The sequence below is a fragment of the Cucumis melo genome, chromosome 6 (genome assembly GCF_025177605.1).
Source record: "Cucumis melo cultivar AY chromosome 6, USDA_Cmelo_AY_1.0, whole genome shotgun sequence".
In the NCBI taxonomy this organism is placed as follows: domain Eukaryota; kingdom Viridiplantae; phylum Streptophyta; class Magnoliopsida; order Cucurbitales; family Cucurbitaceae; genus Cucumis; species Cucumis melo.
The window spans coordinates 26,159,760-26,168,000 of NC_066862.1; the positions used below are offsets into that span (position 1 = coordinate 26,159,760).

The 8,241-nt window shown below is 27.4% G+C and overlaps 1 long non-coding RNA gene and 1 other non-coding gene across 2 annotated transcripts; both read right to left on the reverse strand.

Moving 5' to 3' along the window:
* Positions 1–303: 303 nt before the first annotated feature.
* Positions 304–2,139, reverse strand: LOC107991841 (uncharacterized). The gene is made up of 2 exons (XR_001764115.2): positions 2,102–2,139; positions 304–846 (listed from the first exon to the last, which is right to left on the reverse strand). It is a non-coding gene; the product is annotated as an uncharacterized LOC107991841 (long non-coding RNA).
* MIR477A (microRNA MIR477a) lies at positions 1,946–2,054 on the reverse strand. The gene has a single exon (NR_120707.1). It is a non-coding gene; the product is annotated as a microRNA MIR477a (primary transcript).
* Positions 2,140–8,241: the final 6,102 nt, after the last annotated feature.

Here is an 8,241-nt window from a genome sequence, read left to right on the forward strand (position 1 = left end):
ATATAAGAATTTCTCTTCAATCTCAGTCAGTCGCTCAAACTACGACTTTGACAGTTCTTTTATTGACGACATAATTGTGTCTCTCAAGGAGATAACAAAGCTCTGATACCATTTGTTACAATCGCAACTTTTCAAACACGGAACTAGCGATTGTGCGGCGCTTGTTCTAACTCGGTGAATAAGTCAACCATATGAAATCAAAAGGTCGCAGACAAACTCAAGGTACGATATAGCCTCCCTTCATGTTTTGAGAGAAATTGGTTTTATTAAACGTGAGAGAGAAAGAAAAGCATTGAGAATCTCTTGGAGAAAGCATTAAAGACTGTCAATTGCAAAGAAAGCTTAGATTGCAAATAGTACAACAAGGCTTGGTCGGGGATTCAACTACTATGTCTCCCTTATAGTACATTTTAGACTTTTTTAGCTTTGATAGACTGGCATATGAAAAATGAAAAACGTCACACCTTAGGTTGGTGACTACAAAAAGAAAACAATAGACTAAACTAAGTACAAAACATAAAGATAATGTGGTTTGAGGATGCTCGAGCATGCGGCCATAGGCAAACAAGGCCTTAGTGAAGCATGCTCGTGACACCTACAACCACCCTCCGTTGGCGGCCTTCGACAACCACCATTAATAACCTACTCCAGTAAAACTTTTAGCAACCATGACTGGTGACCTCCACCAACAGCCAACACTTATGTGGCAGCACCGTTAACCTTACTCTAGCCACAAACTTTAGATTAGACCACCACCAGTGGGCACCTTCTTATTACCACCACTAATGAGCATGTCCCGCAACCACCACTACGGACTTTGGTGGCAACCATTCTAGACAACCAACACTGGCAACCAATATTTTAAGTTATTAATTAGTTCATAATATTTTATAGTTGCATTTAGAATAATTTAATATGAATGGAAATACTTTTGGTAGTACATAATAAACCAAACAAAATTCTATATAAGAACACTTTTGAAAAAGAGACATGAGTTTTTTTTTTTTTTAGCATTTATTTTATTAAAAGTGTTTAAATGAGACTAAAGGAGAAAAATTCTTCCATAAGTGAGTACGAACAAGCCCTTAAATTTGTTTAAGAGATGAGGTTTCCTTTTAAAGCTAGTGTTCAACACAAGTGTTAATTTTAACTGCAAATTTTTACGACTAAAATAATATTCCATCATGAACCACCAGCTAATAGACCACATAAAATAACTTAACCAATTTCATCTAGATTTAAAAGTTTGAAATACACATGTCACATTATTCCATAGGTTTGTTAATTTAAAAATATGAACGAACATGTAGCTAAGTTCAAACCAAGGTTTTTTTTTTTTTTTTTTTTTTTTTTTTTTTTTTTGCTAGGGGAGATTTAAGCCTTTGGTAAACGAAGTAATATATAACGAAATTGATAACATCCCACCCTATATTAGTCAAGTTATGGCTAACCACAACGATGATGATTGATATTGTCTCCGGTTATGGTTAACCACAACAATATTAATTGATATCGAGGTGGGGTACATAATAAAATTGTTAATTAAATAGGAAACGAAATTGGTAAATGTGTAACTAAAAGATATATATTAATGGAAAAATTATTTTATAAAAAGAATATATACTAAATAATTCACATACAAGAGAAGCATTATTGCAATTGCATGCCCTGATGAAATACAATTAGCAACTTGAACATTTTGAAGGCGTTAAAATAGGAAAACAGAAACAAAAACCCAGCTAGACCGTAGAGAAGTAACACAAAGATATATATATAGCCAATCAACTTCTGCTTTTTTTAAAATTCTAAAGAAACGATCTATGGAAAATTTTGAAACAATATGAAATCTTAAACTTTTATTGAAAGGATGGCAACACAAAGATATATAGAAGAAGAAAATTATATAAAGAAAATCAGCCTGCAGCTGTGTGTGTGGACATTGAGGAAGCTTTTCAGCCTCCCTGTTGGGCTCCCAACAATCACTACATCATGTATATCATTTCCAATAATAATGTAAAGAATATTGGAAGCCTTTGAGGGAGGTTGTAAACCATCTTCATTATTATTTGCAACAACTACTACCTCTCATATCCATCCATACCTTGCTCTGCATGCCTTTATATAAAAACCTTTATCTATAATTCCGTGTGTGGTACTGATAGTGGATTATATATATACATATACATTTCTTTTCTAATTCTTTTTTAATTGCTTTTCTACGGAATAATTAATAATAATAAATAATACTCCCTTTACCTAATTTCTTTTCTACTATTTTGTTTTCTATTACCCTTTTCTTCTGTCTTCTAATATATCTCTTTATATTTATTTTATGATTTTACCCTTTCTTGGGTTTATCAAAGCTAAGGTGCTATAACGTACAACTAAATTACTCTCTCACTCTCATGCAAAAGGACAAACGTAACATTATAATGCCTATGGCTTAAACAACACATATTTGTATCACTAATTTAACTACCTCCATCTCAATATTTGTTAACTTAATTAATCTTTATGGTTTATAAATAAAAAAAATTTATTATAATTCGTTTAATTACGATAAATCTACAAACCTCACAAATTTTATTCGATAGTTACAAATTATAAAGTATAAAGATATTAATTATTACTTATTAATATTTATAAAGTAATTTGTTACGAATTCAAAAAATATAAAAATTAAATCGTTGTCCTCCAAACCTTAGGTACTAAGTAAGACTAATACTACTCTTTTAATTCTTTCTATATTATTATGTTTTGAAATTTTACTTAAATTCAAAGAACTATTTTTTAGTATTTGCTTAGAATTAGAATGATAGTGTTGAAAAGTAAATGATAAGGAAAGAAAATTATTCAGTATAAGGAAAGAACTTTTTAAAAGGAAAACAAAAAATGACAGAGGCAAGAATAATCAAAAGTAAATGAGTGTATGAATAAAAGTTATTTTTAAATACAATGAAATAAACTAAAATATTTATAAATATATCAAAACATAATTGTCTATTAATGATAAATAACAATAGTTATTGATAGGCTATGATTGTTTATCACTGATGGACAAACATTTATCATTATCTATCACTGATAGATAGTAAAACTTTGCTATACTTGTAAATACTTTCAACAATTTTGTCGTTTAAAATAATTACCCTAATAAGTAACATTTCTCACCTTTATAACTTTATGTTTAATAATGTTTTTCAATTTTAAGAGTTACCAAACATGATCTTTTAAATTTGTGAAAATGAAGAACCTAGCGGTGTAAGAATAACCTGAGTAACCCGACAATTCGGACTACCCAACTCATATTATATGGGTTGGATTGGGTTAGGTTAAAATGTGGGTTGGGTTGGGTTGAAAAACTTAATTTTTTTTTTTTTTTGGTGGGTTGGGTTTCAGGTTGAAGGGTTGGAAAATTCGGTTCAACACAACCCATTATTTATTTAATAAAACTTAGATAAATAATTAGGTTAAGTCCAAACAAGCCCAAGCGTCGCTTTCTCTCTTCCAGTCTTCCTTGCACGTGCTTTCCTCTTTTCTCCTTTTCTCTTCCTCCTCAAATCAATAGCAACAATGGTCATTCGTCGATGGATCTCTCCGCCTACTCCTCATCTTTTCGTCGTGGTCGTTCTCTGCATCGGAGTTTGATTAGCCATTTACTGAGCAACAACTCCAAGCAATCGAGGCCATTGAAGCTGCTTATCAATCCACCAACGGCAAAAAAAAAACAACGACCAAATTCCACACCCAACGAAACTGAGGTCTCATGCGTTTCTCCCGACACCGACCGTCAACTACGTTCCATTTTTTCTCAATAGTCTCCACATTTTTCCCCCTATCGCCCTGTCGAAGTATTTTGTTATCTCTATTGTAAAATGTATTGTGCATATGTGGGGAATTTGGAGAACCATGACCTGTAATTTTTGAACTATCTTTTGGGGATCTAAGGTTTTTACTTCTATGCTAAAATCGGGACTATATCAAAATAAAATTCAAACTATATCAAGATCTACAGTTTTTACTTAAATAGATTAATGTTCATTGGACATGACAGACTTGAATTTAGAGAAAAAAAAAAAAAAAACACTACAATCCGACAACCCAACCCATATTTTACGATATGGGTTGGGTTGGAAACTTAATTCGGGTTATTCGAGTTATCAACCCAAACAATCCGAAAATGTGAGTTGGGTTGAGAATGTCTCTCAATCCAATTCATTTCCACCTTTAGGAAAACCTAAAATTTTTAAAAAATTAGGAGAAAAATTAAAACCAAACGAATTATATAAAATATACAAGACAAACAAAACCAGTTCGAGTGTTCATTCTACCTTTTCAAACATTGTAGTTTAAGCTTCAGTAACCTATAACTTTGTATAGGGCATTTATTTTATTAGAAGTTACAAAGAAATGTGTATGCTTTTTTCAAGGACAAATAGTAATTTATATCCTTTGAAACATCGCATCAATTTAAATTTCAAACTAATAATTGTACTAATTTAAACTTTAAACATTTATAAATGTATTAATTTAAGCTTTTAAGTTTTCTAAGTATATCCAAATAAAACATAATGAATGAACGTTTTAATAATTTTGATGTACTTATAAAGGTTTATTAGAGTGTAAATTGAGATAGTGTGGTTAGTAAGAAGTTTAAATTGATAAAACTCCCCAAGTTTAAAGTTTTAACTGATACAATTATTAGTTTAGAGTTTAGATGGATATAAACAACTAAAGTTTATCTCTATAACTTTAATATTTTGCCTTTTTTTTTAGAAAAATATGTTAGATATTGTGAGAGAGTGATGAAAACAAATCAAACATGATATCTAAATTTAAAACAAAAACATATATTTTAGGAATATTTTGTATAATTCAAACTCAAATAGTAATGTTTTGCATTCATATACAAAAAGTATTAAGAGAACTAAAAACAAACAGAAATGACACTGAATTTAGTTTAATTGTATTTGTTGAGATTTAAAATTAATACAAGTGGTCTAGCTTCTAACCCCCTAGGCTTAAGATAAATAATATTGCTATTTTTTAGATTTAATAAATAATGTACCTTTATATATTGTGCAAATATTATATGCTTTAGTATCGAAAGAGGGAATTTAAAATGTCTTTAAACTTGGACAAATTGTTCTTTCAAGACTCCAAAGGTCAAGAGCATCTCATGTGAATCTCCCCGTAACACTTTATTATAATTTCTTTACTTTTTTTTTTAATATTTTTTTCTTTTTTTATTAGAGGGCGGTATTATATTGAAAAATTATCAAAAATAACAAATTTGACAAACTATTTATAAAATGTAACAAAATTTCAAATTCTATCAATAATAGATATTTATAGATATTGATATACTTCTATCAATGATATTTATAGATAGTTATAGAAGTTTATCGGTTTTTTTATTGATAGAATCAAAATCTTAATATATTTTGTAAATATTTTAATTTATTTTATTATATCTGAAAATGTCAATATTATATTTGATGTTTTTATAAAATTCAAAGGTTCTATAAAGTGAATCTAAAAACTAAAATTTGAAGCACATGGAGGATTCAATAAAAACGTAGTTATATTCTATGTATTCAATTATGTATTTGGTACCGAACTGTTAAATTTGGTTATAGTTTAAACAAATTATTTAAAATGTGTTTGGTATACTATATTTATAAACTCATGTTTAATTGTAGTTACTCACTTAATGTTAGGTTAACTATAAATTATTATTGTTTTAGATAATTTTAAAAAATAAAAAAATAAACTAAAATAAACTAAAATATTTACAAAATATAGCAAAGTATTAGTTTATCTGTGATGAACTGCAATAGATTAAGATAGACTATTATATATGTCTATCATAATGTATGATAAATACATATAGTAGCCTATTTTAATTTATCGTGTATATCACAGGTAGATTATGATATTTCGTTATATTTCTACATACTTTCAGAAATTTTAACATTTAAAATAATTTTTCATATTATTAATTAATTTATGAACATGTTTTGTATTTTGTAATACTATATAATTATAATAGTACTTTACTAATATATATTTAATTAGAAATAAGAGAAATTATTGTAAATTACAAAACTGATAAAATATTTTCAAACATAGCAAAATTTCAGGTTCTATCGACAATAAATGTTGATAGATTTCTATTAGTATTTATTAGTATTTATCATTGATAAAATCTAAAATTTTGTTATATTTTGTAAATATTTTTTATTCATTTTGCTATATTTGAAACTGTCTCTAAAAATTACTTACCTCTATAACAATATTTTTAAACAATTTTATTTTTATTTAATATACATTTTCATTTTAAAATTTAGACATAATAAATCATAAAAATATTGTTTTCAAAACTTATATCATCACAAAATTTAAAAAGAAAATGTAATAATTATGTGTAGCATTGACTAAGGTAGCCAAAAAAAATTTATTTGGGCAATTGATGAACTACATAAAAATAAGGGATAGTTGCAAATGTAGCAATTATATTCAAAATAATTAAGTATATAACAACATTTTAAAAAAATTGCAAATATAGCAAAATCTGTCAAAATCTATCAATGATAGGAGTCTATCACTGATAGACTATATAGTAAATGTTGGTCTATCACTGATAAACCATAAGAATCTATCAACGATAGAAGCCATAGATTTTGCTATATTTGCAATTTTTTTAAAATATTGTTATATACTTAATAATTATTCTAAAAATTGCTACCTATTATAATTACCCTAAAAATAATTGCAGCAAGCTATACCCAAGTTTTTTCTGGAAGCCCACACATTTTGTTGGTTGAAGAAGTAACTTTCCCATGTAGATTTTACATATATTTTTAAGATTTGTTTTTAAATATAGTAAAATAGATTAAATTATTTATAAATACATAAGGTATCACTAATAGATTTTGATAGACACCGATAAACTGCTATCATCTATTACTGATAGATGTTGATACTATTATCTTTGTTTATCACTAATAAATTAATAAATTTTGTTTCATTTGTATATAATTTTCAGTAGTTTAAACGGTTCTAAAATAATTTCTATATTTTTAATTTACATCTCATATCTTATTTTTCAATTTTTGATTAAATCCTAAATAGAGTTCTTCCTAAGAATATTAGCGAAAGGTAGGTAATTTGAAAATTATTTCTTTTCAATCTCATGAAGTTGATTTTTTGAAAACCACAACAAAATTTAAAGTTGTGCCTTCACGAAAAAACACAAACCACATAAGACAATTTGAATTACAACCAAATTCAAATTTTGTTTGGAATTATTGCAGCTTTTAAAATAATTGATGACAGTTGTACTTTTAGAATAATCAATTATAAAAAGAAGTAAAATAGTGTGGTAAATTTCAGTTTAAATGATTAACGGTCCATCCTCACACAAAACAATGAAATCTAATCTTTTATTTACGTTAAAACACACTATCACTATTTACGTAGTATCACGTTAGAAATGGTCATGTCTATTATAGACTTAATTTGATGAGATATTTGTGTCAATGTTCACTTTTCTCTACTTGACCGCAATATTTCATAACGAAAACATAATAAAATGCGATAAAAATGACCATTTTATTAAAGTTACAATAGACATAATTGTCTCTAGCATAATATGATATGATATAGAAGTGTGTTTTGATGTAAACAAAAGATTCACTTTATTTATTTGTGAGGGGTAGATTTTTAATAATTTACAAGTAATTCTTAAATAATAATAATTATGATTATTGTTATTAAACATATCCACGTTAAAAAGTTGTAAAAGTAGCTAATAATAGTTATGCATGTCCATGACCAATAACAATCAAAAGCAATTGTTTTATAGTTTTCTTATGTGCAAAGGAATCTTTTGGCTTAGCTTTAACTTTTAGAAGAGCTAAAGGATCCTTGAATTGTAAAAATTGAAGTTGATAGATAGGTTTATTTGAACTTTTTTTAAATATTGAAGTTAATTAAAATTAAAAATTGAAGTTGATAAAAGCAATTGTTTTATAGTTTCCTCGAGAAATGTTAAATCTTGTGCAGTTAAAGCTACTTCAAATTCTTTAGCCACCCACTCTTAAATTTTGTTGATCTAACTTGATAGAATTCATATATGAAGCCTTTTCTCATTTTAATTAGAGAAAAGAATATAGTTTCCGAATTGCTTGCTCGGTTGCTATTTTGTTTTAACAATCACTCTTGATCACGCGCTCTATT